The following is a 23,677-nucleotide window of genomic DNA, read 5'->3' as shown; positions in this document are numbered from 1 at the left end:
CTTTTCTTTGTAGAGTATACAAGTAGCTGGAAGCCCAATGGCTAATTTCTTTAAGTCTCGTAGTTAATATAAAGTGACTCTGAAAATGTTCTACGTATATCTTTTAAATACATTTATATTTAATTTTTAAAGCACAATTCATAAATCTTAGAAAGAATAGCTATGATTAATTCATGCACAATTTGGTACTCTACTCTGCAAATATTTCATAACTTGATACAATGATCTCTTAATGCTAATCTAGAATCTATTTCTTTATTGTATTAGTAACATATCATCCTGTTATTTATATTTCACTCAAGAGGAAAATAGCTTCTATAGTATCTTTTGTAAAAGTGTTTTCTACTTTCTTGTTGTAGATTGCTAAGCTAGAAGTGAAACATATTTTCTTTTTGATAGAATACACCAATTTTCATATTAACATAATACACTTGCTGGAAAGTACAAGTTCTTAAAATGATTGCATTTTTATTTATATAATTAATGTAAATGGTAATTTCTCATAATGCGTTGTTTCCCAAGAGATGTAAATACTTTGTGAATGTAGTTTCAATAAATACATGTGTTTAACTAAGGCAGTTTCTAAAACTTAGTTATAAATTCAAGAATAGAACAAAGACTCACATTCTTAGGAGTGGAATATATGGTGTTTGCTATTACTTATTCTTTTTTAACATGGAGATCACAGTGAAGAACAATGAAGATTATGTTTAACCGTTACCTTTCTTGGTTTTCAATAATTTAAGATGCTTTATATAAACAGCTTTTTTACCAAATAGAAAGCAGTAATTAAAATTTTCCAAGTCAGATGTTCTTATGTTGGTTAAAATATCAACAAAATTCTACTCATGAAAAAATTTTTATAGACATTAGCATTCAGTGCTAACATTGGATAAATCTCATGTAAAATAATTGGTATATTTAGACAATCCTGAGCTAAACTGAGCTTTGGTGAAGGGACGATGTGGAAAAGAGCAGTTCTTATGATGTACAGAAAAGCCCCAACTGCAGAGAAAATCAATCTGTTATTCATACTATTTGACTTAAAGTCCATGGTATTGCTTTTTCTTAAAAAAAAAAAAAAATATATATATATATATATATATATACACACACACATATATACACTCACATATATATGTATATATTTATATGTATATGTATATATGAGTCAAATGTTTCAACAGTTTCATTGATTCTGCTATTTTTTTAGTTATTTCAAAGAATTTGCTAGAATTTGGTAAAGACATATGGAAATGTTATATCAGGTCTTGACATACCCAGAGTCAATTTCTACCATAGCATATCAATTTTTTACTATAGCTCTTCAATTTGTCAAATATTAGTTTTAAATAAAAATGATTTTTTATTTCTCTAAAACTTCAGTGTCTATATTTTTACTTTCCTTTATGTTTATTGAAACATTTATCATAAAAAATTGCATCTGAAGAGAATTAAGTCAGTATTTTTATATGTGAGATTAGAAGGAAACCTTATAATAGATGGATTAGGCCCCATTAATGAAAGGCTGGGGATCTTAGTTACAGTCCTCAAATGACATAGGTGTGCCTAAGCATAACATTTTGTAAAAGTTAAACTTAATAGCTCATATTTTTGCAACATGAAAAAATTGTGGAGATGGGTAGAGACGATCGTTGCACAACAATGTGAATATACTAAATGCAAAAGAACTGTTTATTTAAAAATGGCTAATTAGGTATTTTGTTATTTATATTTTTGACCGTTAAAAAGTAAAGGTTATTATTTGAACATTAAGCTTTTATTGGATAGTGTCACTCACATGCCATATTGAAGACGCCTATCCACGATCAATTTTACCTTTGTTTATCAGCTAGCTTGTGTTTTATTACCCTATGTAGGTCATCCTTAAAAAAACAAACAAAAAAAAAGTTACCTGGTAAAATTATCTTAAATTTTGTAAGCAAATTACTTATAAATCTTATTGCAATATTTAAATATGCTTTCATTTGGATCTTCAAATCTATCACCTCTCATTGTCATTTTTTAGAATTCCAGTTCCATCATTTTCCTTTTCCTTTGCTTTCCTTTTTTATTCACATCAGGTACTAATTTCTTTCTGTCTTTTCTATACTCTCTATTCTGTAAAGATACATAAGCTCTTTCCTCTGCCCCCAGGCTTCTCTCTTCCTTTAGTTGTCTTCTATTCTGCCTATTTGTCTCCTAGGACACCATTTCCCTTCTGGCAGTTAAGCATTTCAATTCTTACAGTTTGCATTTTCTTTGTCCTAGTTTTCTTTAACTCTCTCTATCTCATTCCTACTAAAACATCAGGCTTCTCTTCATTGTTTTCATTTTGAGAAATTATTCTCTTCTCTGCTAATGTTCCTTTTTCCAATTGACTTGAAAACCAGACCAGCCCAGAGGATGTTTTTGAAAGAGGGAAAGATGACGGAAGAATAACTTTGAGTTACCTCCCTGCTTCTCTTCGATTTTATCGGATGTATTGATTTTATCGGATGTATTGATTTTATTGTGATGGCCTACTTTGACTTGCCTATATTGAGGCTACCCTTGAAACCACACAGTCCCTTGTCCTCATTCCCCTCCCTTTAATACTTAATGAAGTCTTGTTTATCCCTCTTAGGCACAAAATCTTTGCTAATTTAGATAGTTAGGAAGTTAGCATGCACACTAGCTAAGGGAAGAGGCATCAGATTTCGGCATCTTGGGGTCAAATTTGGTTCTAATATATGCTGATTAAGTGAACTTGAACAGATTAATTAGTGTCCTAGTTCTTAGTACACTTTTTTCATTAAATGGTCATAATAATGCTCAGATAAATATTTTGAAGATGAAATCAGATGTTCAACTAAAATCTTTAAAACTAGACCTAGCCTTTGTCTGGTCACGCTTCTATAACAAAATATCACAGACTAGGTGCCCATAAAGAAGAATTTAAAGGGTATTTCCCACAGTTCTGGAGACTGTGAGTCCAAGATTTCGGTTTAGTAGATGTAGAATCTGGCGAGAGCCCACTTCCTGGGTCACAGATGGCCACCTTCTTGCTGTGGCGTCCCGTGACAGAAGGGGTGAAGGAGCTCTCAGGGTCTCATTTATAAGGTCACTAATCCCATTCGTGAAGGCTTTACCTTCATAACCTAATCACTGGCCAAGGCCAACAAACAATCACACTGGGGGGTGGGGTTCAGCATAGGAATTTTGGGAAGACACAAACATTCAGTTTAGAGGAACCATGAAAAACAAAAATCCATAAACATTTATTATCATCGTGATGTTGTTATCCTTTTATTGTTATTATTATTTTATACTATAGCAGAAATTCTATGATATACCTTAAAGGTATACTGTAAATGATTTAAACATTTTAAATAGAATACTTTAAAGGTCACATCTGTTCATCACATATAGGACTCCATCGGGTTTTAAACAGTCAAAAATTTTATTTTATTCTCTTTATTTTCTGTTTTGAAAATAATCTCCACATCCAATGTGGGGCTTGAAACCATGGCTCTGAGATCAAGAGTCTTATATTCCACCAAGTGAGCCAACCAGGAACCAGCAATCCAAAATTTAAAAAATATATAGTATTTTATTATATTTTTAATCTTCATTTATTTTTGAGAGAGACAGAGTGTGAGCAGGGGAAGAGCAGAAAAGAGTGGGAGACACAGAATCTGAAGCGGCCCCCAGGCTCTGAGCTGTCAGCACAGAGCCCGACGTGGGGCTCGAACTCATGAACTGTGAGATCATGACCTGAGCAAAAGTCGATGCTCAACTGACTGACCCACCCGGGTGCCCCCCAAAATATATAGTATTTTAAATTCATTCACAATTTTAAGACAAAATTATGTATTTGGGCCATGAAAAATATTTAGAAGTATCAAAAAACTAGAAAATACTTCAATAGTCTATGGCCATACCACCCTAAACATGCCCGGTCTCGTCTGATCTCAGAAGCTAAGCAGGGTCGGGCCTGGTTAGTACTTGGATGGGAAAATACTTCAATAAAAAGCACCCCTTTTTTAGTAAAAGCTAAAGCTACTTGAGAAAAGGAAAAAACTTTTACTTTTCCGCACAGTGTATGAGGTGTATAAAACATTCTACCTATTTTATCACTTTGATATTAAAATGAAGTTAATAAAGCAATTATAAAAATATTTGTGACTAAATAAAATATATAAAATGTATATCTCAAAAGGTAAGGAAGAAGTTGAAAAAGGGAGTTTAAGGTAGCTGCTTATAAAGGAGGGTTGCTTATAAGAGAAGTTGAGGTGATATTGATATGTCAGTTAGTTACCACCATTCTGAAGGAAGTGCTGAGATGTTAGGGTCATGTTGACTCTTCTGTCTGTAAGTACTCCCATAAAATTTACAGTTCATCTCTCCCAGATTCTAGTGTGTTTCTGTGTCGCTATTTGCAGCCCACTTTTAATAAGTAATAACATAGAGTATATAAAGTAATTAATTTAACCATTGTCTGTTGGTAAGATTTTAGGATTGTGAACCTCTCTTGTTATTCAACTATCTGGTATGTTTGCTATTTATTTTTGGTAAAATTCTTACCATCCCAGACAACTTTGAGAAACTGGCCTACTGTGTAGCAGTTAGAATATTCCATTAGTGCTGCTAATCATATTAGCTTTTACCCTCCCCCTGGGAAATAGGAATTAGAAATGGGCTTGTTCTAGATTGTGAACAACTGATCAGATTCTCCTTCCTAGATTTTCAAACCTGACCTGAAGCACAGAAAGGAGCAACAGAGCTGGAGTTTGTTGGGTGAACATGATGAAAATGAATGAGTTCCTTTTGCTGGGAAACATAATTATTTTTTAATTTTTAGATAAAGTTTTATTACAAGAAAAGACATAAATTATAATTGTACAGATATATGTGTCTCACTGTTTGAACATATCTGTGTCACTTACGTTCAAAAACAGTAAAACTTTTAAGAATTTTTAAAGTTTATTTATTTATTTTTGAAAGAGAGAGAGAGCACAAGTGAGGGAGCGTTAGAGACAGAGAGAGAGACAGAGAGACAGAGACACAGAAAGAGGCAGAATTCCAAGCAGGCTCCACACTGTCAGCACAGAGCATAGCAAGGGGGCTTGAACATAAGAATGATGAGGTCATGACTTGAGCCTAAATCAAGAGCTGGATGCTTAACTGACTTAGACACCGAGGTGCCCCCTCCAAAATAAAACATTTTACCATAGGATCTCCTACTTTTTCCAATTTGCTCCAGACTTTTATGTAGGTACCAATGAAGGTCCCAATGACAGATTACATAATTCACCCAAATTCACTTAATCATAACATATTAGAATCAGAATTTGACCCCCGAGAGGCCTGACTCTAATGATTCTCTTAACTAATATGCATGCTGCCTTACTAATTATCTTAACTAACATAATTTTTACATTAAATCTCTGACATTTAAGTTAGTTTTTTTTTCTTGATTTGCTTTAGATTAAGGTGTTGATAATCTATGGGAAATGTTTCAGACCGGTCTTAAACACTTTACCTAAGAAAAATAAAGCAGTGTTTAAAGGGAATATACAAGAGTTAATTAAGTATAGATAGTAGAGGGATGGGAGGAAAGAAGTGTGTTGTTCCAAGGGTCCAGTCAGTGTAGGCCAGTCAAGGTGGGCCATCACATTGAAATCCATAGGTCCAACAAAGCTCACTATACAGTGGTATGGGATGTGTGTCTTCAGCATTTAGCACTATCAAAAGAATTCTCCAAATTAATACTCCCATGAGCAGTGTTTAAAAGCTCCTGGTACTTCATGGCCCCATGTAAAATTAGCATGTTTTGTTCTTATAATATATATGTGTGTATGCATATGTATATATGTATATATATTTTATGCATTAAGATATGTATTCATTGTTTTCTTTTGCACTTTCCTGATGACTAGGTTGGGCACCTCTTCATATATTTTTGGAATTTCCAAAACTTCATATATGAAGTGCTTTCCCCAGTGTCTGCCCATTTTTTTCTACCACGCTTGTCTGTATCTTAGTTATTTAAAGGAATTTGCATATTCTGGATACAAGTCCCTTGCTAGTTACTGTGTTATAAAAAATGTGGTTCTTTGGAGATTGTGATGAAAAGAATTTTCTAATTTTAACCTAGTTAACTTCATCAGTCTTTTCTTTTATGTCAAGTGTTCTTTGTGTTATTTAAACTTTCTAAAGGCATGAACACATTTATATATATAAATACACACACACACATAGAACCTTTATATATATTTACCTTTCGCAATGATATCCTTGGTCAGTTATTTTTATATAGAGAACAAGGTACATGTCACATTTTATCTTGTTTTGTTTCCCAGTATGGCTAACAAGTCGACTCAGTAGTAATGACTGAAAAGCCTAATCTTTCCTGTGTGTCCCGTGGTTTTACCTTTATTATAAATCATAATTCAGCATGTGTGGCTCTGTTTAGGGCCTCTTTATACACTAATACCATCCAATATATTACTGACCTTTCTAATAAGTTTTGATGTCTGGAAGTCAAAATTCTCCATATTGGTCCTTCTTTAAGATCTTCTTAGCACTTCTGAATCCTTTGTATTTCAATAAAAATAATCTCATCAATTTCCCTAAATAGGCAAATGTGCTGGGATAGTCATTGGGATTTCATAAAATGTAAAGATCAACATGGGTAAAGTTGTGTCCTTTGTAATATTGATTTTTTTTTAAAAAATAAGCATAGTGTATCCTTCCATTTATTTGAGTCTTCTTTACTCTTTCTCTTACTTTTGGGATAAAGGAATTGTAGCGGTTTCATTAACTCAGTCCTAGAATGTGGTGTTTTTGATGCTTTCAAAATAGTAGGCATATATTTTCTTAATCATTTTTAAATATATTATTGTTTAGAAATAAAGTGTTTTGGGGCACCTGGGTGGCTCAGTCAGTTAAGCGTCCAACTTCGGCTCAGGTCATGATATCATGGTTGGTGAGTTCGAGCCCCACATCGGGCTCTATGATGACAGCTCAGAGCCTGGAGCCTGCTTCAGATTCTGTGTCTCCCTCTCTTTCTGCCCCTCCTGAGTCACATTCTCTCTCTCAATTTTCTGCCTCTCAATAATAAATAAATAAAATTGTTTTTGTGTATCTACTTTATATAGTACGTTTGCTAAATTTGTTTATAAATTCTAATAGATTATGTTTAAAATTGGAATGTTTATTTTACATTGTATCTGTTGCAAATAATGCCACTTTGTTTATTACTAATTAAAATATATTTATTTATTTATTTATTTATTTATTTATTTATTTATTTATTTTTGCTTATAACACTGGCTGAAGCCTTCAGCATAATGTTAAATAGGAGAGTAGAAGGGATTATAGTGGATATTCGTATGTCATTTCTGGTCTCAGAAAGAAAACATTTAAATTTTCATCATTTAGTCTGATGTTTCCTGTAGGATTTTTGGTAGTCCCTTTAATAGAGAAATTTTCTTCTGGTATTTGGTGGACAAGAAATTTTATGAAATGTCTGTTGGATTTTATAAAATAGACTTTTTCTACCTCTACTGAAAATACTCCATGTTTTTTTCTGTTTGTATTAGCTTCTATTATGCCTTTTTTCTTTTTACTTCTGTTAGTATGGAAACTTACAAATTGATATATGAATATTAAACCCATCGTACATTTCACTAATTAGACTTTACTACTCCTTTATTGTTTCAATAAAGTTTATAACATGTACCCTAGTTTATTTTTAGTCTGATATAATTAAATGTGCACCTACGTTGGTTTGATAGATTTTAAAGTTTTACTGTTTTTCAGGAAAGAAAATAATCTTCAAATAATTTTTTTATCTATTGCCACCCTGAAATTTAAGTATGGTGTATGTATAGGACACACACATATATATGTATACACACACACATACACACACATATGAATATATATAAACACATATATGTATGCATAAACATATATATGTATACATATTCTTATTATATACAGTCAATATTTAGATTTATCTGTATGTTTATATTTGATATCACTTTTAATTGTTTGTCTTCAACTTTCATTTTGAATCATTTTTCTTCAGGCTGAATGTTGATGTTATTTTTATTTTATTTTGGTGTAGATCCACTGGAAACAATTTTTCCAAGTTACTGTGTTTCTCAAATTTTCTGTTTGCTTCAATTTTGAGAGAGATTTTCACTGAGTCTGGAATACTGGGTCTTAGTTTTTCTGTTCCAGCACTTTGGAGGAAACAGCCAACTATTGTATAGTTTTTATTAAGAAAGGAAAAGCATTGCCGATGCATGAAACTGCCTGGCACCCACAAATGCGAACTGGCCTAACACTCACAGCTGGCCATGCAGATCTCCCTCTTCAGATAAACATTGATTTAACACCAACATCATAAAAGTCACAGTGCGACCGTGAAGTGGGGCAAAAATGACCCCTTCATAATTTTGTCCAAGCTCAGGCAAAACCAGGGACACTGTAAAACCTGCAAAACACCAACCAAAACCCTCTTGTCTAATAGAAATGACTGCTTTTTTGACCGATTGACATCTTTAGTCCCACTTACTCTGTACATAGCCATAGTCTACCTATTTTGGTAAAACAGATGTCATTCTGGAATATGATACTAATTTGTTTACTCTTTTATGTGTTTCAGATGGATATCGAAAACAGAAACTTTATTTATTGTCTACATTGTCAAATTCCCACAGCCTAAGAATAAGTCTAATACATAGAAGGCACCCAGTAATAATTTATTAAAGGAATCAATAAAAATAAACTCCTGTTTCTTTAAAGACTTGTAATTTTTAGTTACATAGAGGATAAAATCTAAATTCCATAATGGTTTCGATGGTTTGGAGATCTCAAACCATCCCTAGGTTTAGGGATTCACTAGCAGGACTCAGAAAAGCTGTGATGCTCGCAGTTAGGGTTTTTACAGTGGGAGCCTACAGACTAAAATCAGCAAGGGTAAAGATACAGGGACAAAGCCCAAGAGAAACCACAGAAACACACTTAATTCTCACGACAACGATGTGTGACAACACACAATATGTTGCCAACCAGCAAAATTCACCAGAGCCTTGTGGTCCAGAGATTGATTGCTGTCAGTAACATAGGTATGCAAGGTCCATTTGACTAATGTCAGCTACTTAGATAACCCGTGTTGGGCTCTATGGTAGCAGTACAGAGCCTGCTTGGGACTCTCTCTCTCTCTCTCTCTCTCTCTCTCTCTCTCTCTCTCTCTCTGTGTGTGTGTGTGTGTGTGTGTCTTTCTCTGTCTCTCTCTCTGCCCCTCTCCTGCTTATACTCTCCCTCTGTCAAAGAAAATACAATTTTGAAATGAAGCGAAAATGGAGAAGTATAATGTACCTATAATAGCTTTGTTTTTTCTCTTCATGTCTGTAATTTGTAACAAGCTGAAAACCAAACCAAAATCCTAAGCAGTCTGGAGGATCTAAGTTTAGTTTGTTCTAGTTCCCGTTATTTTTCCGTGTCTGTCCATAGATGTCTCAAATGACAGGAAATATGACATCGAGTGATGGGTGCAACAAGGGCCACAAAGCCTCTTGGCCATACTCAGCTGAGCTGCTGCGGCATTAGTCGAGTTACTGTGGTTTGCATTTCATTGCCCATGCTAGAGCAACAGTTTTAAATAGATGACTAGATTATTTCTAGCAGACATTATTTTGCATGACATAAAATTTGTTTCATAATTTAGGAGAATTAGATATCTATCATAACAGCAGTAATAATGGAATGGTAACAGAATGATAGCAACCCATCAGTTTTCTCTGGTGAAGCTATTGCCAGTACATTTTATCGTAGAAATTGTCTTCCATCAAGACATACTTAAAGGTTTCTTTCCTGAATGGCCACTCCTTTCTTTCCTAAATTGGTGTATATTTTAAACCTTTTATAAGTCTTTTGGGGCAGGAAAATAAATTACTTGATGACAGAGATAAATCAGTCAGTTAAGGTGCATTCCCTTGGCCTGTCTTTCATCTGAAGCGTATCATTTATGGAATTATTAAAACCATTGCTATTGTGTTGCCCCCTTTAATGTTCAAAGTGAGTTTTGTATAAATATTTCTTTGGGGTTTCTCTTTCATTGCTTCATATAGTTGAAGAAGATATTGATGTTTAGTTTTGCAAAGACTTTCCGATTCTTAGCTTATGTCATAAATCTTATATTGCATGTTTGGCTTTTCACTTAGACACAAAGCAGTGTTTGTTCTGTGCCTTGTAAACTTATCCTCCCAATACTTCGTATTCTCGTTCCTGTGTGAGACTTATTGAACTCTGTCCACGGTACTTCACGTTTCTTGGTAGATGCATGGTATTTCAGTGAGGTTGGAACTAAGTTGACATTGCTGTATTCTGGCTAATTCAAGACCACTATTACTTTCTTCAAAATACCTAGCCTATCACGTGTCAATGTTGAGTTGACACTTGGGAGAATGTAAACTGCTGAATTATCTTCATTTCATGTTAAAATATTTTTATTTCACTATGCTGATGATTTAGGAGGAAGATATTTCCTCCTTCCAAGGAAGAGCTTAAATATTTCCAGCTCAATTAATGTGAGTGCTCATTTCAGAGAACAATAGCTTCATTAAGGGAAAACTTCGCAGGTTATTTTAGAAAAAAGTATTGTTAGAATACCTTCATAATAATAAACAAACAAACAAAACTGCCACATCCTAAGAAGTTTGGGACTCTTGGCACTCTCAGTTTTTACTGAAGAAAATAGGCATTAAATTTTTTACATTTATTTATTTATTGACTCTCACACCCACGTTGTTGTTGCTACTAATTGCTGCATTTAGTCCCTAGGGATATACTAATGAAACATTTCATTAACATAATAGAAATACAACCAAGAAAATAGTCTGCTTCCTTCAAAGTAAAAAGCTAATTTCCTATATATGTCTCAAAAGGGAAACAAGAATAAATGGAAATTGTAACTTGCCAAATGCTAGACGGATGGTTACAGTCTATCATGGGATTTCTGAAGCTCACAATATTGGAAATGTTTATAACACAGCCAAAGTCATTTAATTGGTTAAATTACTTTACAAAAGATCAGGAAGTAAAATTCCCCAGGCACTTTTACTATGTAAAAGAAGTACCTTGGGAATTAAACCAATAATTACCATTCATGCAAGATTTGAGGAACCAAAGGAAAAGCACAGATTAAAATAGAAGATGTGTTGGGGCTCCTGGGTGGCTCAGTCAGTTAAGTGTCCAACTTCGGCTGAGGTCATGATCTCATGGCTCCTAGGTTCAAGACCTCCATTGTGTTGGGCTCTGTGCTGACAGCTCAGAGCCTGGAGCCTGCTTTGGATTCTGTGTCTCCTTCTGTCTCTGCCCCTACCCTGCTTATGATCTGTCTTTCTCTCTCTCTCTCTCTCTCTCAATATAAATAAACATTTAAAAAGATTAAAAAAATAAAATATAAGATGTGTTGCGCTCAGGCTATCTGTATCTCTATGTAGATTGGTGCACACATATATATCACATATATGTTTGATATATGATTGTATGCATATTTTAAGAAAATAATTAACAAGCAGAAAAGTGTTCAGAATACAGTATTTATAACTTCCAAATTGGTGCTTAAAAATCCCAGATGAAATGTTTTTATTATGAAAAAAACATTATATCTGGGGAATTTAGTCATTTAGCATTTATACACAGGTATATCTGTCAATGTTCAGGTGATTAGTACAAATCAATTTTAATACATTTATAATATAGTTTTCTGAAAAATTTCCCCAAATATTACAAATACACATATATTTGTGTTACAGATATAATATCAAACTTCCTTTTGAAAAAAACATTACAGAAATGCAAGTTGTTTATCATGAAATTGTTAAAATGCAGTGGTATGTTTCATTGGGAAAGGAATGATCATCCCAAAATTAGCAATAAATTAGAATTTTTGGTTAAAACAAATAAGTGTGTTTCAGAATTTAAGCATAGTTTAGTTTTATCATACCAAAGCTATATGGTTTTAAATAAATTTGTCAAAATAAGCCATAAATTTTAATTTTAGTATATGGTTTGAAAGTTTATCAATTAAAATGTAGTGAACATATTTGCTTCTGTTCCAAATGGAGTAACAGGGAACACAATTAGTCTTCTGCAGGAAACACCCAAAAACTGGGAAAAATATAGACAACATTGGTTTTTCATGACTCTAGCATCAGTAAGTGAAAGCCAGCAATACCTGAGAGAGAACAAGTTTAAATGAACTCCTGTGTTTGCCCAGCTTAGTGCTCCAAGAGGGTTTCCAGGTGATGAAGGGAAACTCATTAGGATCCCAGTGGACTCCCACAGTAGCATAGTTGGAGTTGAGAGTCTCGAGAGACCAAGAAGGCACCAGGGAGGTAGAGAAGATCATAGTTCTGAAGAAGATGTCCCTCAAGAATTGAGCAGTGTAATGATCACCATACATACGTGAAGAAAGTACTCAAAGGGGGAGAAATACTGCTGAATTTGATTAGAGGCAACAGTGCCTGATGATGTAAATGTTTGTGAATAGTACACTTTTTCTCTAACCAGACTGTAAAGTCTCAGGATACACAGAGCATTGGCTCAATAATGATGTATAATTAGCTCTAGACTCAATGGTGTTCCATCAATCCATAACAGATCCTGGAAGTATTACAGAAAAAAAATCAAAATTTTTAATTAACATAAATTAGTACAAAATGAAGTGCAAGACTCTTTGTTGGAATACGAAACTCTCTAGCACCCCTCCCATACATAAGATAATAATCTCTTATGTCCGATAAAAATAAACAGCAATGGCAAACAAAAATAAATCCTAAGATGAGAAGATTCAATCAAAATAGACCCAGTGTTGAAACATATGTTAGAATTATAAGACAAAGATATAAAACAGTTATTTTTACTGCATTGTACATGTTCAAAATGTTGAAACTAGACAATGAAAACTGCATGATGCTTCATGGAGACATGGAAAATATAGAAAAGATCCAAACTAAATTCTCAAAATGAAAACTTCAAAATGTGAGATGGAAAATTCACCAGATACATTTAATTACTTATTAGACTTTACAAAAGAAAATATTAGTGAAATTGAAAATGAAATAATAGAAACTATTCAAAATGATAGAAACTATTCAAAAAGAGAAAAATAAAATAAAAAATATTAAAAGAGGATATGCAAGTTATGTGACAACCTTAAACAAATTTATATAATATTATACATATTACATTATCATATATTTTTGTATAATATTTTATATATTGCATATATAGTATATATTGTATATATTACATTATATGTATATAATGTAACATATTATATATTATAATGTTATTTAACTGATTATAGTTCCCAAAGGAGAGGGGAATGGATAAATATTTTTATAATAAATAATGATGGAAAATTTCCTAAACTGATGAGATCTCCTTGGAAAGAAAACGTTCATAGACATTAATTTTCCAGTACTTTTCATTTTAAGACTAATAATGAAGGATATCATTAATTAGGTCTCTCTTTTATGATTTTCAGGTGTATTTAGGTCCATACACCCTTAGTCTTTTGATGAGAATAAATCAAGTAATTCCAATTACGTAAATTTGGTCTCATCCTCTAAGGACAGACTAAAATATGCTCTCAGGTAACATTGAAATTAATAAATTAAATAATTAAATAATAATTACATTTCCAGGGAACTTACCCTTAAATGATCTTAAAATTGATCATTTGACTTTGAGCTGTGAATTTTTCCACCAAAGCAGTCAAATACCTATGCCAATATTTAATTTTAACTAATACTCATTGAAAGAATCATATGGAAGACTTTTGAGGCAATAGTTTTTGTAAATGAGTTAAGGAATGTGGGTGAAATTGATGAGGGGTTGGGTGGATGATGATAATAATTGTATCATTTTGTTAGTTGCTGATTTAGTCAATGCTTATCCTCTGCCATTTACCACATGTACATTATATCATTTAATCCTCATCTTAGGTGAGTGGCAGTGTGGAGATTTAATCTAGACCCATATTTTTCTTCCAAAAAAAAAATAATATATATATATATATATATATATATATATATATATATATATATATTTATTTATTTAGAGGAGAGAACACATGGGTATGTGCAAGCTGGGGAGGGACAGAGAGAGAAACAGAATCTCAAGCAGGCTCTGTGCTGTTAGTGCAGAGATGGATGGGGGGCTTGATCCCACAAACATGAGATTATACCCTGAGCTGAAATCAAGAGTCAGATGCTCAACTGACTTAGCCATCCATGCACTTCTAGACCAAGATTTTTCTATGCTAAACTCTGAACGATGTCACTATTATATTTTGCGTTAGTAGAAGTATCAATAAAATATCAGTAATTTTCATAGGTAAAGAAATAGCTTACCATTGCTTTTAAATTTTTCTCTTCTGATTTTATTAAAGTCTTTTAATCTTTGTTCTATAAGAAATATCACTCTAGGGGCGCCTGGGTGGCTCAGTCAGTTAAGCGTCTGCTTCGGCTCAGGTCATTTTCAGTTCAAGCCCTGTGTCAGGTTCTGTACTGATAGCTCAGATCCTGGAGCCTGCTTCAGATTCTGTGTCTCCCTCTCTCTCTGCCCCTCCCATGCTCATGCTCTGTCTCTCTGTCTCTAAATAATAAATAAACACTAAAAAAATTAAAAAGAAGAAATATCACTCTAATTCTTAAGTTATGAAGATATATAAACTTTTGTAATATGTATTATGATTCTTTATAGATGATTTTGGAATATGTTAATGCCCTGCTATAATAGGTTTTTATGAGTATTTATAGAAATTGATATGTAAATTAGTAAACTTTATCTTTCAGGAATCCATCACTTAAGGTTACATGTACACTTACTAATTTATTTAATTCCTATGTCTCTTTGTGTGCTGTGTACCTTCCTCCAGGGGTATATTCTGATACTTGTTTATGCTTCAGTATTTGGCATGGGTTTGGCTTTTGTCATTCCAAAATTGATTCTCATTTTTCTTATTAATTAATATAAAGACTAGAAACATGATTTTCCTCAGTGTATATATGGAATGTACAATTTTTTTAAGTATAATGGATATACAGTATTCTATTAGTTTCATGTGCACAACATAGTTATTTGACATTTGTATACATTGTGAATTCATCACGACAGTAAGTCTAGTGAGCATCTGTATGTGTATGTATGGTGAATACAAAGCTAATTCATATTGACTGTATTCCCCATGCTGTACTTTGTATCCTTAAGACTTACTTATTTTATAAGTAGATGTTTATATCTCTTGGCCCCCTTCATCCCTTTTGCATCACCCTTCCCCAGCACCAGTCTCCTCCTCTGACCACCACCATCTCTGTTTCCTGTATCTGTGAGTCTGGGTTTTGTCTCATTTTTCTTACTTGCTTATTTTGTTTTTAAAAGTCAGGATAAAATAGTAGAATGTAATAGGCCATTATTCTAATTGATAATAACACAGAGGTAGCTACTTGTGAATTATTTTTCTTAGTGATATCTTTCTAACAACATGAAACATCATGGAATTCTACTTATTTTCATTTTCTAAATCATTCAAATCTGGCTCTTTTGTACATTGAACGTACAGCACAGTATCTTTGTCTATCTTACTTAAGACTTTACCATATTCTTCTTCAAAGTGTACTTTATGCTATTAGAATTTCTAAACACTTATAGGGTAATATGCTTGATGTGTTTTGGGGAAAGCACTTTTATGAACTGACAGGTTCAACTACTTTTTAAAATTATTACGGTTATTTTAAAAATAATTCCACCTAACATGACAGAAAAAAAATTATAATACTTTAACAAAAGAAATGGTTTGTTCATATTTAGCTCAATTTTAGTGAATAAAATTCATAGAACTTTCAACAAGATGTCCACCAAGGGTATCAGTTCTTAACTGTAGTTGTATTGGTTTTGGTAAGCATTAGTGAGATGAGTTTCAAGTTATCTTACTTTTGGAAAAAACTACATTCACTTGTATTCCCACGATAACTTAACACCTATGAATGTTGCAGTCATGTTTTCATACATGAGGGTTTAAGGGCTGAGATTACTATTCACAAAATATAGATAAAAACCAAGTTTGTTGAAGCATGGGTGACCACAGTTACATTTATGCCTTCAAAGAGAGTGACATTAATTATCCTTGTGCTTGTAAATTATCGTCATCCTCATTTTTTGTAACTGACAGTCATGTGTATGCATCACTAAAGAAGAAAGGGTAGATGAAGAAAACAGTAAAATTATACGTGTGCGATGAATTACCAAGAGGCATGGATATGTATATTTTTTAGCAACACTAAAAAGCTGCCATAACCAAATTAAAAACAAACCACAGTGTAAGTGAAAGTTCCAAAACAGAATTTATGTCAAATTCTGTTAAAGCTGTTAATAATATTTATTATAATTCGGAACATTATTTGCCTGTGTGATTATTCTTTAATAATTGACATAGTTCATTGGGCACCATAAATATTACCTTTGCAGTAGTGCTAGAAAATACATATGAAAATTAGTTTAGCTGTATTTTTTCTTGTAGACTGGTACTGTTAAGAATTTAATGAGATTTACTAAAGTTACAATGAAATATACATAGCACTCTGCATCTAGTCAGGAAATGATTCTAACCTACCTTCCCCAAATGTTTTATGGGGCCATGTTGTAAAATGAAGGCATACATATCTCTGGAGGTATCTTGCAATCAGGATAATTTTTTATGTTTAATTATTTGTTTTCGAGAGAAGGAGAGAGAGAGAGAAAGACAGCCAGTGCACACGTGACTATGAGAGGGGCAGAGAGAGAGAGAGAGAGAGAGAGAGAGAATCCCAAGCAGACTCCATGCTGTTGGTGCAGAGCCCAATGTGAGGCTTGATCCTGTGAACCCTGAGATCATGACCTGAGCCAAAATCAAGAGTCGGGGACACTTAACTGACTGAGCTCCCAGGAGTTTCGCAGATATATGTGGCTGAAGACTGAAGGCAAGGTAACAGGCAAAATCCCAAGTGGTATTCAACAGTCTTGATGGGAGTTATGGAGTTTTTAAAGTACAGTATACTTAAGGACCAAACTGGAATTATTCTCATGCATGCTAATGCTCACATGATGTAATTTCCCCAAGGAACCCTGTCTGGTAACAATCCTAGCATCATTCCTCCCAACAGAAACATGGCATCACATGCATTTTCAATATTAAACCTAAATTCAAAATTTTAGTGTAGGAATATGATTCACATGACACTTTTGATGAAAGCTAATGTCTTATAGGTTTCAGGAATGCCCTTTCCAAGGCTTCTACAATTGAGGTTCAGGCAATTTAGTTTCTATAATTTTTACTGCTATTGTATTTAAATCTCAGCTTCCATATTCATCATAAGGTCCTCCATTCTGTATGGGTAAGCTTCCCTTTTAGCAACGTTTCATTGTTAAAAATATATCAGTAGCATTTAGTGTCCATCTCTGTAAGTAAATAATAACAATGAACAGGAAGGATGTCGAACAATGTTTACAAAGTTTGTTGTCATCTGGCTCTCATCAGGTACTCTATTAATAACACTATAGTTTGCTCTGATCTGAGTACCTACTCAGAGGTTGGCCTTGGAAATTTACTTTCATTAATAAGGATGAATCTAAGAAGATTATTTCTGTAAGAATGTGCTGTATTCTTTCTCTGTAGGGATATTCTAAAGGCTGCTGTGGCTTGGCCATTTGTTATTTGGGTAGAGACTTAAGTTCATCTCCCACTTGCCCAGTTGTATAAAGAATGTTGAGTATCATCCTTCAATGATGTTGCCCCATTCAGGAAATAGAGAGAAGACAAGTCAGATCTGCCATTGACTATAAAAAGTCACAAGTAAGCAGAGCATAGCTAGTAGGTAGCAGAGATACCCATGATATACACAAGTTCACATAGCAAGAGAAGAAATAACTGTGCAAAGACCAAAGTCCTTTATTTTAACGCTTTTTAGTTTACAGAAATTTATGAGTTAGAAGGTGCCAAAACTTGTATGGCAAATTTATGAGTGATAAAGTTTTACTGAAAGCTGTTTATGAGCCCTTAGAACATTGGAGTTGAAACATATGTCAAGGTTAAGTTTAAATTCAGTAATCAAGATGAAAATATTTTCTTATCAAATTTATCCTTATAAGTCCTAAAACTTGCCAATAAAGTAATAAAGCATATTAATTTTGTGTGTATTGTACCATTTTACTCTTTTTTTAACTAATTAGTAAAATAATTTTTTAACCAATAGGTTTTAATTAATTTATTACTGAATAATGCATCCATTTTTTTTGTGGTTAGAGAAATCTTTATAATCATTCATATTCTGCACAAATTTAATCCATATGCAAAAACTGATGTTTGATTGTATGAGTTATATGAATAGAAATGGGGCATGACTTAGCCCATACAGTTTAGAGCCCAGAAATTAAATGCACATATATACTGAAAAACAAGTATACCCTCATTTTAAAAAATCTTAAGATTACCCACTTCTGAAATAATTAGCACAGTAATTACAATGTGGATATTAGTATCTTTGTTTCATAGATGAGAAGGCAATAGCTCTCAAAGATGTTAGCTAAATTTCTCAAATCATCCAATTGAGTAACATTCACTCATCCTTTTCATTAAGTATTCTTTTTGTTCATTAAGTATCCTTCCATTGCTTCCCATGTGTGAGACTTTCTGTTAGTCTTTGGGACTATTTCATGAAAAGAAAAGAAAAAAAAAAGAAAAAAAAGATTATTTCTGGTATCTGCCCTCTGGTATTTAAAATTTTGTCATTTTGGTTCTATATCTTTTTTGTTTTGTTTTGATATTTGTTTTAGGTGTTTTTGTTTGTTTGTTGCATTATACTGTGTCAAAAGATCTATAGGAAATTCATTTGGGGAACATTAAAACCATACGATCTGTGCATTACATAATCATTTTAACCTTTATATAAAACCAGTTGAACTGTAAGTAATCGATAGGACTCCATGAATGCTGAAGCTTTATACAATGTCATTGCAAAACACAACACTTCTCTGCTATGTTAATATCGATATAAGTACGTATTACAACATGGGAGATTTGATATCTCTGTGTCTCATTTCCTCAGCCTGCAAATGGGAATAATAAATGTACTTACCCACTAAGATTGTTGAGGGGATTTCGTGGATTAGCAATGTAAATCATTTTGAAAAGAGCCTCATAGTAGGCTTTCAGTCACTGTTGGCTGTCATAAATTTATCTCCATTGCAAATAATAATATTTTAAAGCATTTTAACTTACATTAGTTAGTACAATAACTTTGTTATAGGTACATATATTGTTTGTCACATTTTAACAAGTACGTTAATTCACTTTTATTGAGTGTAAAACATCACACTAATTGCTGTGGGAGATACCAAATTACCCTAAAAAATCAGGAGTGTGAAGGCAACATCCAGGGCATGGCTGTAACACAGGAGAAAGGAATACATGGTATATTGGAGATAAAAATCAAACTATCACGGGAAGGAGAAAAGAGAGCTATTAATCGTTACCTCCTTTTAGCTTGCAAAAATTGCAAAATACATTTTTGGAAAGGAATATTAAATTATTTTTCTCCTCCTTTAAAAGCATCTTGAAAGAACAATGATTTTGTGCTAAGGGCCTCTACCAGTTTTGTTATAAACCTAGACTATCTCATGAGATATTTAACCACAGTTATGTATTTTATGTCTCTCCCAGCCTAGAAAGAAAATATACATCACGCCTATATCTCTAGCCAGTGGGCTTTTCACATTTTACACTAACTCTGAGGGTAGCTTCTCAAAAAAACCTCTGAACCCTGAACCACACAAATTTGGGCTGATAAACTCCTTTTTCTCAGAAAGTGAAAATTTCCATCCACACAGTTCTATTTTTCCTCTGGCACAAATCTGGAACTTTATTTTGCTATTTAACTTTTTATCTTTAATAACTTGCTATCTGAGATTTTTGTATTCTGCCTCTGATACAGTATCCTGCTTCCAAAGTTCTCACTGGATTCTTCTTGGTCTCCATGGTTCCCTGAAATTGCATAGAATTTCCAATTGGAAAAATGGGCAGTTGTAGATCTTCTCTTAGACTCCTGCTTCCATCTGGAATTTTTTTTCCTCTTTGATTATTTCTTTTATTTTTTTTAATTTAAAAAAAAATTTTTAATGTTTATTTTTTTTCGACAGAGAGAGACAGAGCACGAGTGGGGGAGGGGCAGAGAGAGAGGGAGACACAGAATCCGAAGCAGGTTCCAGGCTCTGAGCCATCAGCCCAGAGCCTGACGTGGGGCTTGAACTCACAAACCATGAGATCATGACCTGAGCTGAAGGTAACAGGCCAACTGATTTCTCTGTCATATTTCTTGTTTGAAAGACATATGCTGAAGTATATTACCTTTTCAAGTGAAAAATATAATGAATTTATAAATCTCAATTCTTTGAAATAACGTATGGACTAATTATCCAAGTGCACAAGTGTGTCACTGTTATACTTAGCCGCCATATATTTCTTTTCAAGTTTTTATTTAAATTCCAGTTAGTTCACATAGAGTGTAATATTAATTTCAGGTGTAGAATTCAGTGATTCATTACATACTAGAGCACTCTTTGCTCGTGGCAACAAATGCCCTCCTTAGTACCCATCACCCATCTAACCCATCTCTCACCCACCTACCTCTGTCAACCCTCAGTTTGTTCTCTATAGTTTAGAGTCTGTTTTATGGTTACCGCTCTTTCCCTCTCCCTCGTATTAATCTCTTTTGTTTCTTAAATTCCACATATGAGTGAAATCATCTTATTTGTCTTTCTCTGAGTGACTTCTTTTGCTTAATATAACTCATTTTAGCTCCATCCACATTGCTGCAAATGGCAAGATTTCATTTCTTTTGATGGCTGAGTAATATTCCATTGTAGATATACCACATTGTCTTTCTCCAAATTCATTAGTCAACATATGATTGAGCTTTTTCCATAACTTGACTATTGTTGATAATGATAAGTTCCCATGAAATTATATTGTGATATGTAAAGTTTCTAAACTGCTGCCTTTGGAAATTATTTCAATACATAGAACATCCTTTGCTTGCAGGAATGACCCAGGTTCAGGAAAAAGACTAGGTAGATACATTTTATTGATACACTTTTGTGAACTATTATGCTGAATTATGTAAACTATTTCATATCTCTAAAATGATAATTTTACATGGTTCGATCTAACACAACTTGAATATAAAATCTTCCTTTTTGACACATGGAGAACTTTAAATTATTGTAGCCTTCTTATTACATAAGAGGTCATTTTGCCCCATCCTCATCTGTATATTAGGAGGTATTCAACTTTGTTATATTTTAAAGATCATGTAAAGTCTCATATTAGTTTTACGCATATTTTAATTTATTGGGATAATTTAACATAATAATACCTACTTCATCTGTGCTTTGAACTGCTCATTACTTTTATAATAACGTTGTAATTATAAATATTTAAATGTTTATTTTAAATTGTTTGGCCAAAGCATATATTAAATTTATTTTACATAAAAAATAAGTTTTCAAGGAAAATATCAAACACTCATAGAAAAATATTTATTATAATATAAGTTAAATGTCTAGTTGATGTAATGTAAATGAGACTATTACTGAAAAGACTTCCTATCATTTGGAATTTGTTAGTATTTAAGAATAGTGACATGACAATAAATACACTTAATGCATTAAAGCACAAATAATTATAACCAAAAATGATACAAAGAGCATTGCCACTACTTGTATGTTCTCTGAAAGTTTTCTTTCTTGAGATTTAAATCTATGGAGAAAGATGAAAGAAAATTACACTTATTTGAAAGAAGTTCTTTATTCTGGAATACAAATGCATTTCAAACCTCAAAAAGAATGAGAAATACACATACATGCACACCCAACAAGGGTAGTAACTTCTAAAGACAGCTTTTCCCCCTATCTTATGGTGGAAGGAGAATTTACCAGGCTAAGCTTGCTATTTATGACAAGTTTTCACATTGTCATTTTACTAATCCATGAGTATAAGGATTAATCACTTTTTGCAGTGACACAGTATGTTCCTGTCAAGTTGAATTCTTTTTAAAAGAAAATCCACTAGCCTGAACATGTAAGATAACAAAAATCAACCTAAGTTTGTTAAAGTTTCTAATACTTGAAAGTAAATATGTCTTATAGGTACATTTATTAAAATGATGGAATTCTGATATAGAAACTGAATCACATTACAACCCAAAATGGCATGCGGCCTGTAATATTAATAACTGACTTTTGTAATTCCCTAACTTTTTTGATCCCTTTATATGAGTATGTTACCATTACATGGAACCAGTGCTATGAATTGATATAGTATATTACTATAAATGACAACATAATTAAAAACACTAGACTGATGATGCATAAAATGTCTTATCCTCCAATAATCTGATTACAAAATATTCATATTGAGAAATACTCTTTATATCAAAGTTTTCTTTTTTCACTCCCACCTGCCAATGATGGAAAATAAATTTATCACTAATAGTTGAGCAGAGATTATTAAATGTCAAATCACATTTCACATATTTGTAGGTCAAATAAAAAACATAAATTTTATACTAATAAGAAGCAAATCAAAACCAAAAAAAGGCAACAGTCAAAATAAGATTTGCTCCCTGATGACAACAATTATATGATGATTAGGAGCACTCTGTACCACAGGTCTGACCAACTCCTACTTTACTTACTTCAGTGTAAAGTGAAATGCATGGAATATTTTTTATGTCCAAAGCAATAGGATAAATGCCAAAGAAATATATGTGGTAATGTATTCAACCAGTTTAATTTAAGTTAGTTCAGTAACTTCTTCTGCACATAAACTAGGTGCTAGGGACTCATTGTCTCTGGGAAAACAGAATAAACTGGCTGTGGAGGCATCCTTGAAAAATTACAACCGTGTAAATGCCCAGAAAGACATGATCCATTGAAAAGTTCCAGTGGCAAAGTCGGGCAATGATGATTTCATATTTATGAGAAAAAAGCTAATGTTGTATAGGTGTCTGTATATTAATTAACCCTTGACTTAAAATGTTTTTCTGTAATTTTACAGATTGTATTCAGTTTCCCTAGATCACTAATGGTAGAAGGTTAAGAGTATGTTTTTTTTACGTGTGCTTTTCATCAATAATATATATTTACAAGTGCTATATTAGGTTCACTAGAGTATTAATGAATTAGATTAAATCTTTATCTGATAAGCAGAGGCAAAACCATGCATTACTGTGACATTACATTATATCCAATTGAAGAAAATAATCAATAGACAGTCTTTTTTGGACCTGAATAAGTTGCATTATGCAAGTTAACTATTACTAATTATTTATCAGAAGAAATAAAACTGAAAAGGATTTGTTAGCTTATTGGAACCTGTAAACACATCATGGAAAAGAGTCAATTTGTAGACTCATTTCCTACTCTGAGGCATCCCTGTGATTTCTTGTACTACAGGAATTCCAAAGTGAAAAGTGAGATAAGTCATACCACCTCATTGAAACTTCTTACTTATCGATAGTAAAATAACACAAAGGTGAAGAAAAGGAGTATAAAAAGAAAAATATTTTTTTCATTT

The sequence above is a fragment of the Acinonyx jubatus genome, chromosome B1, assembly GCF_027475565.1.
Source record: "Acinonyx jubatus isolate Ajub_Pintada_27869175 chromosome B1, VMU_Ajub_asm_v1.0, whole genome shotgun sequence".
In the NCBI taxonomy this organism is placed as follows: Eukaryota; Metazoa; Chordata; class Mammalia; order Carnivora; family Felidae; genus Acinonyx; species Acinonyx jubatus.
The sequence above is the reverse complement of the archived record's forward strand: the minus strand, read 5'-3'. Positions refer to the sequence as shown.